The sequence below is a fragment of the Mobula hypostoma genome, chromosome 22 (genome assembly GCF_963921235.1).
Source record: "Mobula hypostoma chromosome 22, sMobHyp1.1, whole genome shotgun sequence".
Classification (NCBI taxonomy): domain Eukaryota; kingdom Metazoa; phylum Chordata; class Chondrichthyes; order Myliobatiformes; family Myliobatidae; genus Mobula; species Mobula hypostoma.
The window spans coordinates 34,012,183-34,030,458 of record NC_086118.1 but is presented as its reverse complement, the minus strand read 5'-3'; the positions used below and the strand labels follow the sequence as shown (position 1 = coordinate 34,030,458).

General features: G+C 41.0%; 1 protein-coding gene across 8 annotated transcripts in view; it reads right to left on the bottom strand.

Moving 5' to 3' along the window:
• ccdc57 (coiled-coil domain containing 57) overlaps nucleotides 1–18,276 on the bottom strand; it is a 185,161-nt gene that overhangs the window by 162,406 nt on the left and 4,479 nt on the right. For 5 of the 8 annotated variants that reach the window (XR_010021297.1, XM_063074418.1, XM_063074413.1 and 2 more), the window contains exon 1: nucleotides 13,707–14,179. The exons of 1 other annotated variant lie outside the window; for it this stretch is intronic. The gene's annotated coding sequence lies outside the window, so the exon portion shown is untranslated. Of the gene's footprint in view, nucleotides 1–13,664; nucleotides 14,180–18,276 lie in introns of those variants that run through there. 2 more of the 8 variants (XM_063074416.1, XM_063074417.1) reach the window with 2 other exon arrangements.

The following is an 18,276-nucleotide window of genomic DNA, read 5'->3' as shown; positions in this document are numbered from 1 at the left end:
ACCAAAGACCACATTTCTGTGCTGTACGTCTCTATAAAATCAAGTTGGCCAATTTGCAAATGGTATGAAACTAAAATGAGTACTAGAATGAATGGAATTAGCCTTACATATCAGCAGCACTGGTATTCAGGGTCAGAAGCTTCTGACTTTAAGTGCCACTCCAAAGACTTGAGTATATATTCTAAACTTGCACTTTAGTCAAGTGAGTGAAGTGCACTTGGCAGTCAGAAGTTCCAAGTTTCATAAGATGTTAAAATATGTGGACACAAAAAAATCCAGATATGCTTTTTAAAAAGCCAGTATGTTTTCCAAGAAATCATTATCACTATTTATCCTTCAGCCAACATCATGAAAAGATTCTGTGGGAGCTTGTGCACAGATGACATCTTTATTCCCCACACTGTAACAGAGATTGCACTTCAAAAGAACTTGAAGTTTGTGAATGCTTTGGGACATCCTGTTTATAAAAGATGTTTTAGGAATGCAAATTCTCTCTTTAGTTTTATGGAAGCTTAAATAAATTAAAAGAAAGTTAGATTACAATGCATTGGAAAATTAAATTTACCGAAGTATGTAAAGAATTAAACACATAAAAAGAATCTAAATTAATATGTTAATTTATGTTAATGGAGATATGGAGAATGGAGAAATAACTAATAGTGAAGCTGCCAGAATCAAAGATATGAACATATTCAGGCAGGAGCAACCAACAAAGTCTAAGGAAAACTGAACACCACCACCTAGAAAGTAAAATACAAGACGGAAGTCACAATGAGACTGTTAATTATGTTCTAATCCTACCAGATCTAATTTTATCATATAACTTAGCCCAAGATCATATCAAAGGACCACATTTATTCAGGGGTGGATATAGTGTCTTTTATGGTTATTTTTCCAATCTTTTTGAAAACAGGCATTTAGCAATAAAAGTTCTAAACCAACATCACGTCAGGCAGTAGGTAAACATGTGTTATACAATACAATGAAGTAAATTCATACAATCTCTCACAATCCAAAAAAAAAGGGAAAATAAACCAACACACACAAAATGCTGGTGGAACGCAGCAGGCCAGGCAGCATCTATAGGAAGAAGTGCAGTCGACATTTTGGGTCGAGACCCTTCGTCAAGACTAATGGAAAAAAGAGATAGTAAGATATTTGAAAGTGGGAGGGGGAGGGATGAAGCCAAGAGCTGGGAAGTTGATTGGCAAAAGGGATACAAGGCTGGAGAAGGGGGAGTATCATAGGACAGAAGGCCTTGGAAGAAAGAAAGGGGGAGGGGAGCACCAGAGGAAGATGGAGAACAGGCAAGACTTTATACAGGTTGTGTATTTTTATGTGTTATTTGGTGTGATTTGGCAACTTCATAGCTTAAAGGTTACTGGACAGAGTGTTTCAGCCAAGAGCACTTGCACCGTGTTTCTGCTGAGAGTGCTGCTGTGAGATTTTTGCTGCGCTAGACAGTGCTGCAGAAAAGTATTTCTACTTCATATAGGCTGTGTATTTATCATATCATTCCTGCTTTTACTATACGTTACCGTTATTTTAGGTTTTATGTGTTATTTGGCATGACTTTGTAGGTTATTTTTTGGCTCTGGGAACGCTCAAAATTTTTTCCTATATTAATAAATGGTAATTACTTATTCACTTTACAACATTCCGGCTGACGAACCGTTTCATAGGAACGGTCTACCTTCGGATAGCGGGGGAAACCTGTATTTGACATTATTGCAGGACAGATTTGATAGCAATTTCTGCCTTCTAGACATACACAACTTAACATGGAAATCCAAATATTGAATTTAGTAGTATTGTAGGGAGAGTGCTGTTGCAGTTCTTGAAGATTTACTTGGTATTGAAATAATTACAATGATATGAACATGAGGTGCTTACTCATTTAAACCGTGCTGAAAAAAGCTGAAAAACTGGGGTTCTTTTATTTAAGAGTATAATGGCTTTTAATATTAATCAGAGCATTGAGTATAGGAGTTGGGGTGTAATGTTGAAATTGTATAAGGCATTGCTAAGGCCAAATTTGGAGTATTGTGTACAGTTCTGGTCACCGAATTATAAGAAAGATGTCAATAAAATTGAGAGAGTACAGAGGAGGTTTACTAAAATGTTACCTGGGTTTCATCTCCTAAGTTACAGAGAAAGGTTGAACAAGTTAGGTCTTTATTCTTTGGAGCGTAAAAGGTTGAGGGGGGACTTGATAGAGGTGTTTAAAATTATGAGGGGGATTGATAGAGTTGACGCGGATGGGCTTTTTCCATTGAGAGTGGGGAATATTCAAACAAGAGGACATGAGTTGAGAGTTAAAGGACAGAAGTTTAGGGGTAACGTGAGGGGGAACTTCTTTACTCAGAGAGTGGTGGCTGTGTGGAATGAGCTTCCAGCAGAAGTGGTTGAGGCAGGTACGATGTTGTCGTTTAAGGTTAAATTGGATAGATATATGGACAGGAAAGGAATGGAGGGTTATGGGCTGAGTGCAGGTAGGTGGGACTAGGTGAGAGTAAGAGTTCGGCAATGACTAGAGGGGCCGAGATGGCCTGTTTCCGTGCTGTAATTGTTATATGGTTATATGGCCTAATAATTGACAATTACAGCTCAATAACCTGTTTTGGTACCATCAAGTAATTTTACAAGTGTTTTGTTTTATTTACTCAAAAGAAATTTGAGATTTAAACATTTTGCCAAAAGGTTTTGTTGTCTGGCCCATTACCAGAAACTGTTTATCAAATGCCTGTATATTTTCTAATCCTTACATTATTTTATGTTATTCATATACACCTAATTAATAATAACTGTTTTATACTTTCTGGTCTGGGCTCTGCATTCTCCAATCCTTAATCTAAATGAAAAAAGAAAAGCAAGGTTTTACAAGCAACCTGTAGACACACCACTGTGGATCAGGTGCTAGATTAGTTTATCATAAACATGCAGAACTCTGCAGATGCTGGAAATCCAGAGCAACACACATAAAATGCTGGAGAACTCAGCAGGTCAGGCACCATCTATGGAAATGAATAGATAGTTGACATTTCCTTCTTCAGGACTGAGGAGGAAGGGGCAAGATGCCGGAATAAAAGGTCTCAGCAATTTAGAGGAGGCCACATTGGGAGCATCGTACACAACAAATGACCCCAGCAGATTCACAGGTGAAGTGCTCCCTCACCTGAAGGATTGCCGGGGGCTCTGAACTGGAATGAGAGAAGAGGTGTATGGGCAGGTGTAGCATTTAGGCCACTTGCAGGGATAAGTGCCGGGAGGGAGATCAGTGGGAAGAGATGAACAGACAAGGAAATCGCGAAGGGAGTGATCCCTGCAGAAAGCAGAGGGGGAGGAGGTAAAAATAGTGGCAGGGTCCCTTTGGAGACAGCAGAAGTTGCATAGGATAATGCATTGGATGAGGAGGCTCGTGGGGTGGAAGGTAAGGAATTCTTTCACTATTTAAGGCTGGCAGTGTGAGGTAAGGGAATTATGAGTTTGGTGGCAGTTTATGATTAGTTTATGATATGTTGTTATTTTTTGCACCATAATGTAAGAAATCAATTTATTTAAGTTAAGCAAATGCCACTATTTATGAGAGCAAATTTTAGGTACTTAAATGATGTCTGAACTCAAATCAAAATATATTTTCATCACTTTAATTATTTTTGTTTTAAGATGTACCTTTGGCTGACTTCAGAGAAACTTCCTCAGTGGATTGAAACATCACACATAGTGCCTGGCCTGCTGAATTCCTCCAGCATTTGTGTGTATTGCTGGTGTAAACAAAATATCCCCAAAATGATCAGTAAGTCAGGCAGCATCCACAGACAGTGAAACAGATCCAACATTCCAGATCAAAGGCCTTTCATCAGAACTGGTGAAAGTTCAATGATCTTCAACATGTATTCCATTTTTCTCTTTCTGCACATTTTCCGGTAAGATGGCGGCATGCTCAGACTCAGCAGCTACTGCAGGTTCCTCTTATATGTCTTTTTTTTTACAATTGCAAGTCATTCCTGGATACTAAGAACATCAACTACTGCAGAACTATCTCACAGCGAGTTGCTTGATAGCGATGGAGCTGGACTTATTGTGTATCATTGTTTTGTTGTCACCCAAACTTGCTGTTTGCTGTTTTACAGTGCAAATGTTTTTATAACGATTGCAAGACCCTGTTGGACACTGGTAATGTAGAATACTGTAAGTCTGGTTCACTGGTTCATTGGCGAGACCAACTGCGGAGGAGCTGCGTTGCCTGGGTTGTGGTGAAGACTAGGCCTAGGCCTTGGAGTCACTGCTGCATCCACGAAGGGAAGGAGATACTGAGGTGGCGTGGGAGAAAGCAGTGACCTCTGTGGATGTGCTGGAATTTGTACTGGGTTGGGCGCTGGCCCTTCCTATCCATGCTGCTCTCTGGTGTTTGCTTGGTGGAAGAACAAGCTGGACCAGGACAACTTATCAATCTAGTCATGCCACACAGGATCATGGGCTATATTATTTTTTGTGACTGTATGCTTTTCTGAAAACATAATCATACACTATGTGTTATTTGTACTATGTGCTGTTGGTAATGTGTTTTACACCTTGGCCGCAGAGGAATGCTGTTTCGTTTGGCTATATTCATGTACGGATGAATGAAATCTTGAATTTAATCTGTTGAGTACAATACTGTGCAAAAGTCTCAGGCACATGTAAAAAAAAATGTAAAATGAATAAGCTTTCAAAATTAATAAAAAGTTTCCAAATACCAAAAAAAGTTACTATAAAGAGCAGTAAACAGTAAAAACTAAATCAAATCAATATTTGGTGTGACCATCCTCTGCCTTTAAAACTGCATCAGTTCTCTTAGGTACAATCATGCAGTTTTATTAAAAAGTTGGCTGATAGGTTATTCCAAGCATCTTGGAGAACTTGCCACAGTTCTTCTGCACACTTTAAATGTCTGGTTTGTTTTTGTATCTCTGGGTAATCCCAGACAATCTCGATGATGTTGAGATCAGGACTCTGTATAGTCCATACCACCTGTTTGTTGCAGAACTCCTTGTTCTTCGTTTCACTGAAGATAGGTTTTTATGATCTTAGCCATGTGCTTGAGGTCATTGTCCTGCTGCAGAATGAAGTTGGGGCTGATTAGACACCTCCCTGATGGTATTGTGTGATGAATGAGAATCTGCCTGTAATTCTCAGTAATCAGGATTCTATTAATTCTAACCAGATTACCAACTCCATTGCAGAAGTGCAGCCACAAACCTGCAGAGAACCTCTGCCGTGCTTCCCGACACTCAACCGCATAGCGCTCTCCAGCTCTTCTATGGACTAACTGCATCCCCTGTTTGAGCTAAAAATTTCAAATTTTGACTTGTTAGCCCAGAGCACTTGCTGCCATTGTTCAGCACCCCAATCCTTGTGACCACCCTACCTTCCCCCATCCCAGTTTCACTCTGCCCCCTCCCCCAGCTGCCTATCACCTCCCTCATGGTTCCACCTCCTTCTACTACCCATTGTGCTTTCCCCTATTCCTTCTTCACCTTTCCTGCCTATCCTCTCCCTGCTTCCCCTCCCCCACCCTTTGATCTCTCCCCTTACTGGTTTTTCGCCTGGCGCCTACCAGCCTTCTCCTGCCCACCCTCCCCCCACCTTCTTTATAGGGACTCTGCCCCCTCCCTCTTCAGTCGTGACAAAGGGTTCCAGCCCGAAACATTGACTGATCGTTTCCACGGATGCTGCCCAACCTGCTGAGTTCCTCCAGCATGTTCTGAGTGTTGCTTTGACCCCAGCATCTGCAGGTTATTTTGTGTATAGAAAAGAGTAAACAGTCAACGACCTAAAATGTCGACTGTTTACTCTTTTCCACAGATACTGCCTGGTCTACTGAATTCTTCCAGCATTTTGTGCATCTTCCTTGTAAGTAATTGCATTGTGAACTCCTACTTTACTTTGACCTTCTCCTGATAAGACCCCAATTTCAAATGCCTAGCCCATCTCCAACTGTCACAGAACCAGAATGTTGCTGTCTTCTTCCATTCATTGTTCTACTCATTACACTTTGATTGTTACATTGAAGGCTGCATCCGTTCAAAGAGACTAATTTTGAATGTCTACAGGTAAGAAAATTTTCACTTCAGATGATGAATACAAAATTTTAAAGTAACATTTCAACTAATTTTGTTAAAAACTACCATTTGTTTAATGCGTGGATGATATATTTATTTTGGGAATTAAGGGTTATGGGGAAAAGGCAGATAGATGGAGCTGGGTTTACAGACAGATTAGCCATGATCTTACTGAATGGCGGGGCAGGCTTGATGGGCCAGATGGCTTACTCCTGCTCCTACTTCTTATGTTATGTTCTTATTAATATAATATAGATTTCGCTTGGCCCAGGTGTGTTTTTACCTACATCAGAAGTTTTTTTATGCCTAACCACCTGGCTGATTTGTCTATTAATCTTTAGTCCTTTACCTCTCATATTAATTTTTTAGGTCTAATTTCCCTTACCAATAATATAGTCCCCCATTACTATTCTTCTCTCCCCTTTTTCCAAATAGTCTTGATTTCATACTAAAATACAGTTCTACAAGCTCCTGAAAATCTCTTATTCCTGGGAGACCTTTAAATTTGAAAACTGGTAGTTTTGCCACATGGATACGCTTAATGTTATCTTAACTTCAATTTTTTGAATAATTTTGAGTGATTTGTATAAAAGTTGGTTATATTTTTGTCCTCTTTTCCATAAATGCTGCCTAGCCTATTGAATTCCTCCAGTATTTTGTGTGTCTTCCTTGTAAATAATGTATTATCAAGGTACATATATGTCACCGTATACAACCCTGAGATTCATTTTCTTGCAGGCATACTTAATAAATCCATATAAGAATAATAGCCAATACAGAATCAATGAAAGACTGCATGAACTGGGTGTTCAACCAGTGTGCAAAAGACAACAAACAATGCAAATACAAAATAATAATAATAATAAGTAGCAATAAACATCAAGAACATAAGCTTAAGATACTGACAACAGTAATTTGTGGAGCTTAGTGCCAGATTTAAAAAAAAACAAGTAGGGCCTGTCAAGACTTTCTGTGGAGATTGTTTGGATTATTAGGCACTTGTCAAGGGCCAATAAAAAAAATGTTAGGTTTAAACCGAGACTTTGGCGCAAAAGGCTTTTGCAAAAAGAGGCAGAGGCTAAGGTAAGTTCTGGTAAATTTCTGGTAAGTTTCCTTCTTTCGTTCTTTCTTATTGTACAGTTAGAGCAGTGGGAACGACAGTCAGAACAGTGAGTGCTACTTTTGCAAGAAATAGAGAAGACCTCCAATATTGGTGCAACTACAGCTGCAAGAAATGCATCCAGCTGCAGCTTCTTGCAGACTATGTTAGGGAACTGGAGCTGGAGCTAGATGATCATTTGGAAGATGGAGAGGATGATTGACAGGAAATACAGGGAGGTAGTTATACCTAAGGTGCAAGACACAAGTAACTGGGTAACCATACAGAGAGGTTAAGTAGATAGGCAGCTAGTGCAGGGTACCCCTGTGGTCAGTCCACCAATATCAAGAACAACCTAGCAGAGGAAAGCTATAGAAGTCAGGACTCTGGCACTGAGTCTGGCTGTGACTCAGAAGGAAAGGGAGGAGATAGGGGATTCATTGGTTAGGGAAATAGGTTCTGTGGAAAAAGCAAGATTATTGGATGGTCAGGAATAACTCAGACTGAGTCCATAGCATTCTTAAAGGAGAGAGTGAACAGCCAGAGGTAGTGGTCCACATCAGCACCAATGACATAGGCAGGAAGGGTGATAAGGTTCTGCAAAGTGAAAAATAGTCTAGTGCTTTCCCGGCGTATATGACAAGTAAACTCTTCTCAGCCTTCTAGCCAGGTACAGGTAGCGATGATAACCAATTTTTCAATGACAAACTCAGACATCTTCTTCAGGGATAATGCCATTCGAAGTGAGTTCAGGGAGTTAGGTGCCAAGTTAAAGCAACAGACCTCCAAGGTAGTTATCTCAGGATTGCTACTCATGCCACGTGCTAGTAAGGCTAGAAATAGGAAGATAATTCAGTTTACATGTGGCTAAGGAGATGGAGCAGGAGGGAGGCTTCAGATTTTTGAATCATTGGGATTTCTTCTAGGGAAGGTGGGACTTGCGCAACAGGGATGGACGGCTTACACCTGAAGTGGAGGGGGACTGATATCCTTGTAGGAATATTTGCTACCACAGCTCCAAGGAGGGGAAGGGGGATAAATTAGAGTTGAAGGGGGATGGGACCTTGAGTGCCAAAGCAGATAGTGGAGCAGGGAAAGTAGATGTTAAGCCTACCTACAAAGACAGGAACTGGAAGGCTGAGCTTGATGGGACTAATGTTCTCAGTTTTGTCTATTTCAATGCAAGAAGCATTGTAGGTAAGGCAAATTAGCTTGAATCAATGAATCATTGAATCAATGCATAGAATTATGATATTGGATATTGTTCCATTAGTGAGACTTGGTTGCACAGGCAGCTCAATATTTCGGAGTTCAAATTCAGACATAATAGAAGTGGGAGGGGTGCAATTACTTGTCAAGGAAAATGTTACGGCAGTGCTCATCCAGGACAGACTAGAGGGCTAATCTACTGAGTTAATATGAGTAGAACTGGGGAGTAAGAAAGTGATAACGATGTTAATGGCATTATATTTTAGACCTCACAATAGTCAGTAGGATTTACAGCAGCAAATTTGTACAGAGACTACAAACAGCTGCAAGAAAAATAAGGTTGTGATAGTACCTTATCCTCGTTATATGCGTCTTCAGACAATGCGGATTCACAGCTATGCGAGGAACCTATTTCTACCAACTTCTCGTTATATGCATCCAAAACTCAGTTATGCGAGGACCACTGCTTTCCCGCCAGTACAAGTCACGTGCGCATGCTTCACGGTCTCACTCCCACCAGTCTCGCATTGGTTTTGGCAACGCATGTATGTGCGATTTTGCACTCTTAAACTTTTGTGGTTTTACCTACGGTGCAGTGATTTTGTGCTTGAAATATTTAACCATGCCTCCCAAGTGTCCAATGTCAAGTCCTGGGCCATCAGCCAAATGGCAGAGAACCGCTTTAACACTTGAAAAAAGTTGGAAATTATAAACAGGGCGGTGTCAGGTGAAAGTAACACAGCTCTGGGACTCTACCCTGTGCAGTTGCGGGCTATGATAGCTGAGTTAGGCATCACACCAAAGCAGGTGTTAAATGCAGACGAGACCGAGCTTTTTTGGAAGCATATGCCGAAACGCACTTACATAAGTAAGGATGAAAAAACTGCGTCAGGTTTCAAGGCAGCAAAGGATAGATTGACTTTGCTTATGTGTTCCAATGCCGAAGGAGACTATAAGATGAAGCCTCTCTTAGTTTACCATTCACTAAACCCCCGTGCTCTTAAGGGTTTGAGTAAGAATATGCTTCCTGTTCACTGGGCAGCTAAGAAGAAAGCATGGGTCACTGGTCAAATCTTTGAAGATTGGTTTGCTAATCATTTTGCTGTTGAGGCTGAACGCTACTGCCGGGAACAGAATCTTGCCTTTAAAATTCTTTTGTTGTTTGACAATGTGCCAGCCCATCCTAAACATTTGGACAGCATTCATCCTAACATAACAGTGCGTTTCCTGCCGCCTAACACAACATCGCTGATTCAACCACTCGACCAAGGTGTGATATCCACATTCAATGCGTATTTTTTTTACGGCGAACCGTCTCTCAGATGCTGCAAGCAGAAGACGATTTTGAAAATCCCGGGAGTTTATCAACAGTGAGGGAATAGTGGAAGTCCTTCAACATCAGACATGCCATCAACATTGATGAATCCTGGAAAGAGGTCAGGTCTTCCACTCTGAAGCAACTGACAGAATTTTTTAAGGCTGCGGAACACTTGGCACAAATGGTGATGGACATGGACCCAAGTTTAGAACAGAGTCAGCATTTCAGTCGTTCCCTGCAGTCAAGCCTTCTTCCCTACAAGCAAATTTATGCTGAGAAACAAAATGCTGCCAAGCAAACAATCCTCACCACTTTCTTCAAACTGGTGTCATCTCCTGCTGCCGGCAGTACTGAGAGTTCTGTGAGCCTTCCTTCACCCCTTGCTGTCCTTGATGATCCTGATGACACACAACCATCCACCGCATCCAGGTAAAGCTGCCCGACACCACTGCACAACCACTCATCTCCCGGAGCGAACACACCTGCCACTGTTGGTGAGTACTGTACTGTACACCCTAGTATGTTAACTTTCTATGATTTATTACATTGAATATGACCTTGAATTGATGAAACATAATATGAATGTTGTCTTGTGGTACTGCTTTTGTGTTGTATTGGTATGAAAATGTGAATAAATTACAGATAAAACATATTTAGGAAGCCCTCAAGAACGCATCCCTATTTTCTCCATTTAAATAATTATTCACATTATGCATTTTCATATTATGTGTTGACTTCGAGGAACATATCCCCCGCATATAACGAGGATAGGGTGTAGGTGATTTCAACTTTCCAAATACTGACTGGGACTCCCGTGCTGTAAAAGGATTAGATGGGATAGAGTTCGTAAAATGTTTTTAGAAAAGATTTCTGAATCAATATATACAAGTCCCAAATAGAGAGAGTGTGGTACTGGATCTCCTATTAGGGAATGAGACAGGGCAATGACAGATGTGTGTGTAGTGGAACCCTTTAGATCGATTGATCATAAAGCCATTAGTTTCAAGACAAATATGGAGAAGAATAGACTGGTCCTCAGATTGAGATTCTGAAATGGAGAAGGGCCAATTTTCATGGCTTCAGAAAGGGCCTGGCAGATGTAGAATTGAGATAGGGTTTTTTCTACCAAAAAGAAGCTCTTGGTAAATGGGAGGTCAAAGAGTACAGATCATATATATGCACTGTTAGAATAAAGGGCAAGGCTACTAGATTTAGGGAAACTTGGTTTTCGAAGGATACTGAGGCTCTGGTTAAGAAGAAGAAGGAGATACAGAGCAGGTATAGGCTGTAAAGAAAAATGAGATGCTTGAGGAGTATAAGAAATGCAAGGGAACACTTAAGATGGAAATCAGAAGGGCTAAAAGAAGGGATGAAGTTGCTCTGGCAGACAAGGTGAAGGAAAATTCCCAAGAGCTTCTAGATATATTAAGAGCAAAAAGGTTAGCAAGGAACTAAATTGGACAACTTGAAGATCCGTGAGGTCATCTATGCATGAAGCTGAAAAAGATGGGGGGGGGGGTGTGGAATCTTAAATGGATTTTTTGCACCATATTTACTTGGGAGATGAACATAGGGTCTATAGAACAGAGACAAAACAGTAGTGAGATCATGGACTGTATTCAAATTACAGAAGAGAAGGTGCTTGCTGCCTTTAGTCATATTGAGGTGGATAAGACCCCAGACAAGGTGTCTTTTTAGATCTTGTGGGAAGCTAGTGCAGAAATTGCAGGGTTCCTGGCAGCTGAAAAAAAACGGAGCTGAATATGGCAGATGGAATTTAATGCCAACAAATATGAAGTGTTGCATTTTGGGAAGACAAACCAGGGTAGGATTTATACAATCCTACACTGGGACACAGAGGAGTGCAGTAGAACAGAGGGACCTGGGAATATAGTTCCTTAATTCTTTGAAAATGGTATCACAGATAGATAGGTTCATAAAGAGATCTTTTGGCACATTGGCCTTCATAAATCAAGATATTAAGTACAGAAGTTGGGATGTTACATCAAAGAAATTGGTGAGGCCTAATTTGGAGTATTGTAAACAGAGAAAATCTGCAGATGCTGGAAATCCAAGCAACACACTCAAAATGCTGGAGGAGCTCAGCAAGTGTCTATGGAAAAGAGTACAGTCAAAGTTTTGGGCCAAGACCTTTCCTCAGGACTGGAGAAAAAAAGATGAGAGTCAGAGTTAGAAGGTGGGGGGACAGGAGGAAGAAACTGGGAGGGGGGAGGGTGCTGGGAAGTTGATTGGTGAAAGATACAAGGGCTGGAGAAGGGGAAATCTAATAGCAGAGAACAGAAGGCCATTGAAGAAAGAAAAGGGGGAGGAGGACCAGTGAGTGCAAGCAGGGAGATAAGGTGAGAGAGGGGAAAGAGATTGGGGAATGGGGAAGGGGGTGAGATTGGGGTGGTAGCCATTACTGTAACTTCATGCCAACAGGTTGGAGGCTACCCAGACGGACTATAAGGTGTCTCTCCTCCAACCTGAGTGTGGCCTCATCGCGTCAGTAGAGGAGGCCATGGATGGACATATCGGAATGGAAGTGGGCCGTGGAATTAAAATGGGTGGTCACTGGGAAATCCTGCTTTTTCTGGTGGACAGAGCACACATGCTCGGCGAAGCAGTTTCCCAATCTGCATCGGATCTCACCGATTTACAGGAGGTCAAACTGGGAGTGTTGTATGTAGTTTTGGTCACCTACCTAGAGGAAAGATGTGAATAATGTTGAAAGAGTACAGAGAACATTTACAAGGATGTTGCTGGGACTTGAGGAATTAGGTTAAACAGATTAGAACTTTTTTTCTCTGGAATGTGGGATAATGAGGGCAGTTTTTATAGAGTTATACAAAATTATGGGGAGAATAGATAGTATAAAAGTTGGGTGAGACTACACTTAGAAGTTGGGTAACATAGCTGAAAGGTGAAATATTTAATGGGTTTCTGAGGGGGAACTTCTTCATTCAGAGGGTGGTACAGGTGTGGTTTAGATTGCAACATTTAAAAATAGTTTAGGTAAGTACATAAATGGGAGGGTGTGGGTCAATGGGATTAGTCAGAAAAACAAATTGCCATGGACTAGCTCAAAGGGCATGCTTCTGTGCTGCAGTGTTTTGAATCTAAATCTGATTTCAAGTCACTTTGTCCTAATCCACTTGCTCATGTTGTCCAGATATAAATTAGAACACACAATGGTCACAACCAGTATTGTCAACTTGTATTCCATAGCAGTAAACAAAGACGACGAGTATAATTTACCACCTTCTTCAAAGTCCAACTATCTTGGACATTTTGCTTATCATGTTAACTTGAAGCATAGATAAAGAGAAAGGAAAATAAAATGCAAACAACAGGAATTCTGCAGATGCTGGAAATTCAAGCAACACACATCAAAGTTGCTGGTGAACGCAGCAGGCCAAGCAGCATCTATAGGAAGAGGCGCAGTCGACGTTTCAGGCCGAGACCCTTCGTCGGCTCGGCCTGAAACGTCGACTGCGCCTCTTCCTATAGATGCTGCTTGGCCTGCTGCGTTCACCAGCAACTTTGATGTATGTTGGATGATTGTTAAGGAAACTGATTATTTTCAAATGTCAAGCAAAACATTATTCCATTTTAGATTTTTTTAAAAATCTCAAAGCACAACTTTAAGGAACGGTAGGGAAGTTGTGCCATAACTTGCCCTCAAATTAACCGCGTTAAATGCATGCGTTCATAACGGCGTTGAAATCTGTGGGATCTTTCTGCATAAGAAAGTGGTTGTTCTATGTGGCCCCAGACCGTAATGCTCCAGCTAAGTACTTCATTGGCCTAAAAAAGCCTGGGGACGCCTTGAAAACGACGTGAAAGTTGCTTAACAGACATAAGTCTCCACCTGGCACCAGTTTTGGAGCCAGGAAGTGTTACACCAATTGACGGCGAAATACCAACGACTCACGTTAATATTTGCAAACACCGCAATACAAAATTTCGAACTCGCCTTTCAGTGCCGTACCGTTGCACTCCCTTTTCTTCTTCACTCGCAAATCAGTTTGAAGCCCGTTTAAACAGGCCGCCGATGCCTACCGTTGCTATGGATACTGCGGCATCGCAGTCAATCCCACCGATGGGCATCGAGCCCAATCCGCCCAGAGGTCGTGGCGGTGAAATCCAGTTCCAGGTTATTTCACATCGTCTTGTCTCCGGCAGTGCTACGTTTTATTTGCCAGTTTAAAATTAGCGATATAGTACTGAGAATGGAAATAAATTGAGGTGAGAGGATCAGGGCGCAATTTCCTGCACTGAGTAATGATTTTTATTCATTTTAGTACTATTGTTGCTCTTATAAAATTATCTTTTTGTTGTGTTTGATCACCTGAAGCTGGAAAAACAATTAAAACTGAGGAGAAGGCTGCTGGGTTACTTCCGAATTTTTGCAAATATCATGTCTGCAAAAGCAATAATCAGCTTGCCCTAGAGGGGAAAGGGAGAAAGTCCTAGTTCTCTTCGTCACCGCTCCACCCATGTATAATGTTCCACAAAGAACATATTCAGGATGCGATCCATTCTCTGTAAAATTAAAATGGCGGATGATCTTAGAATTCAAATGAAACAGGAAGAGCTGGGTGATCGAAGAGTTTTGTAACCCAGTTTCCCGGTAATGAACCCGATTACCTAACTCGGAAAACTTGGTTGTGAATGCGTGAACCAGAAGCTTTTGCATTCGCGAGTCCCTTTTTATAGAGCTAGACCTATTTGTACAGAAAAAAATATGTAAACATTACAGTCACAACGATAAAGCTGTCAGGAAATAAAAGTACATTCGAATACCCTCTAAACTTTAATTCAAAATCCGTGTAAATCATCTATTATTTGGGGTCAGGCATTAAACAAGGGATCCAGCGGCAGAGATATTCAAATCGCTCTGATGAATATGGAAATTATTCTGTAGTGTGTGGGTTTCGTTTTATTTGTCAGGTACGAAATGAACGGGCGTCCTGTTTTAACCAGTCTAGGCAAGTTTTAAGTAAAAGGGGAAATAGTGAATTGACGTGCGTTTTGGATGAATCACGGCCCTTTGGTTTTCTTTATATATGACAGAAAATGCGACGCCATCTATATCTCTGGAATATCAACGCAAACAACAGGAATTCTGCAGATGCTGGAAATTCAAGCAACACACATCAAAGTTGCTGGTGAACGCAGCAGGCCAGGCAGCATCTGTAGGAAGAGGTGCAGTCGACGTTTCACCAGCAACTTTGATGTGTCTCTGGAATCTCTCCTTCTTTCCACTTTATGGATATCCCGCACACATTGTCATTATAGTTTCAGAAGTAGAGGAAGGCGGAAATGAAGCGGGAGTGGATCGGTAAACATGTAATTAAGGATATTAATTTACATTCGAGAATCAGAACCGGTTATACGACTTAAACAAAAATTAGTGAGATTGAGCAGAGAGACGAGGAAGATCAAATTCAAATACCAACAGAGGTCATTTATCTGTTAATGCAAATATAAATTTATGTATGGAATTCTGTGGCTTTCTGTTCGGTCCATGGTTATTATTTCTTACTAATATGTCATTCTGCTCTACATATTAGTAAGAAATAATTGCTCTGAATGTGAGGAACACAACTTCAGTGAGTATTTTTGAATAGATTGGTTGTATTTAATATTTGCAAACTATGGACCGAACAGAAGGCAACAGAATTCCTTGATGACAATTTTCTATTCAATTTGCTCGACTTGATTACAACTAACTGGCTAAAACATAATATTGTACATCATTCCAGCTAGACAGAAAGAACAAACATACATACATTTATATTTGCATTAACAGGTGTATTTCAGTGATTGAAAATATAGATGGTATAACAAAAGATAAATCAATAAAATATGCTGGTGGTACTTCTTGCTATTGAATTGGGAGGTGATTCCCTCATTCTCATTGTGTCAATATAGAAATTGTGGCAGCCAATGTATTACAGGGAGAAGGCAGGAGAATGGGGTTAAAAATGATAATAAATCAGCCATGATGGAATGGCCCTGACAAAAATCTAGTGGAAATTGGAAATAAAAGTAGAAAACACTGGAAGCACTCAGCAGGCCAGGCAACATCCACAGAGGAAGTCAGTTTGCTTTAGCTCCAGTTTCCAGCATTAAACAAAGAACAGTACAACACCAGAAAACCCTTCAGCCCACACTGTCCGTGCTGAACACAATGCCAAATTAAATTAATTGCAAATGATCCATATCTCACCATTCCCTACATTTTTATGTGCCTGTCAAACATCTCTATCATAGCTACTTCCACCACTACCTCTGACATCCCATTCCAGATACATGCCACTCTGTGTAAAAAACCTACCCACATATCTCCTTTAAACTTCCCTCTCTCACCTTAAATGCACATCATTTAGATCTTGAGAAGATTCTGGTTGTCTACTCTCTCTTTATTTTTATAATCTTCTATCAGGTCTCTCCTCAACTTCTGACACTATTGAAAACAACCCATTTGTCCAGCTCTCCTTATAGCTCAGACCATCTAATCCAGCATCTTGGTAAACCTGTTCTGCAGCCTTTCCAAAGGCTCCTTTAGGACTGTATTGCCTGGAACCTAGGAGAATGAGGGAAGATTTGATATAGGTATACATAATTATGAGGGGCCATAGATAGGGTAAATGCAAGCAGGCTTTTTTCCCCAGAAAACTACTACAAGTCATACAGTAGGTTAGGGTGAAAAGTGAAATATTTTAGTGGAATCTGAGGGGGAATTTCTTCACTCAGAGTGTAATGAGAGTGTGGAACAAGCTGCCGGCAGAAGTGATAGATGCCGGTTCAATTTCAACATTTAAATGAAATTTGAATGAGTATGCAGATGGGGGGAGGTATGGGAGGCTGGTGTCCAGGTGTGGGTCACTGGGACAAAGCAGAATAATAGTTTGGCATGGACTAGATGGACTGATGAGTCTGCTTCTATGCTGTAGCACTCTGTGGCTCAATGCTCCATGAGCCACATTAACACCCTTCCACCACTACCTACTGTTATCTACGAGCAGGGAAATTCTGAATCCAAACTACCAAGTCTCAGTGGATCCCCTTTCAGGTAGGCCTACCATGAGGGATCTTGTAAAGTGCCTTACTAAAATCCAGGTAGACTAAATCCACTGATCTACTCTCATCAATCACCTTTGTCACTTCCTCAGAACATTCATTCATACTTGTAGGGACGTGACCTGCCCTGCAAAAGCCTCATTGACCGTCCCTAATCAGGGCATTTTTTTTTCAAACGTGTGTAAATCCTGTCCCTAAGAATCCTCTCTAGTCACTTCCCTACCACTGATGTGAGGTTCTCTCACCTATAATTTCCCAGATTATTCTTATTTCTTTTCTTGAACAAAGGAACTATGTTGGCTACAATGCAGTCCCTCAAGTCTTCAGCTGTTGCCAATAAGCCTACAAAAGACTGTCAAGTTCCCAGCAATTTTCTCTCTTGTTTCTTTCAATAATCTTGGATATATCCCATCAGGCCCTGTGGACATTCACCTTGATGCTCTTCAAGAGAACCAGCAGCACCACCTTCCTGATCTAAAATGCACCGGTATATTTGAATGCCCCCACATGTTCCAACTATCCTCCATTTCCTCCTCCTTGATGAACATCAACACAAGTATTCATTTAGCACCTCGCCCACATCCTCTGGCTGCAAGCATAAATTATCCTTGAGTAGTCCTACTCTCTCCTGAGTTATCCATTTGTTTTTAATGTAAATATAGAATGACTTGGGATAATAAAATTTGGGATTATGACTTCGAAATATAAAATGATCAACACTGGTGTACCCCAGGGATGTGGGCTTAGCCCACTGCTCTACTCTCTCTATACCCACAACTGTGTGGCTAGGAACAATCAAAAACTTCTATACACGTACCATGGACAGCATTCTGATAGGCCGCATCACGGTCTGATATGGGCGGGGGGGTGGGTGAGCGAGGAGACGGGGGCTACTGCACAGGACCAAAAGAAGCTACAGAGATTTGTAAAATTAGTCAGCTCCATTTTGGGTACTAGCCTCCATAATATCCAAAACGTTTTCAAGGAGAGATGCCTCAGAAAGGCGGCGTCCATTATTAATGACCCCCATCACCCAGGACATGTCCTATTCTCATTGTTACCTTCGGGAAGGAGGTACAGAAGCCTGAAGGAACACACTCAGCAATTCAGAAACAGCTTCTGCCCCTCTGCCATCATATTCCTAAATGGGTATTGAACCCGTAAACACTATACTTACTGTAATTGATTTACTTATTTATTTTTCCTTCTATATTATCATGTACTGCTGCTGCTAAGTTAACAAATTTCACGACACATGCCAGTGATAATAAACCTGATTCTGATCTTGATCCTGATTCTCTTTAATCCTCAGATTTGCAGTACTCTGTGACACAATTGTCACCATTGTGGACTGAACATACTGTAGGCATTCTGTGTAGTGTTTACACAGGGTGTATTTATAGGAGAGGTAGAGGAGTCTGGGTAGTACTATATAATTGCAGGAAGTGAAACTAAAT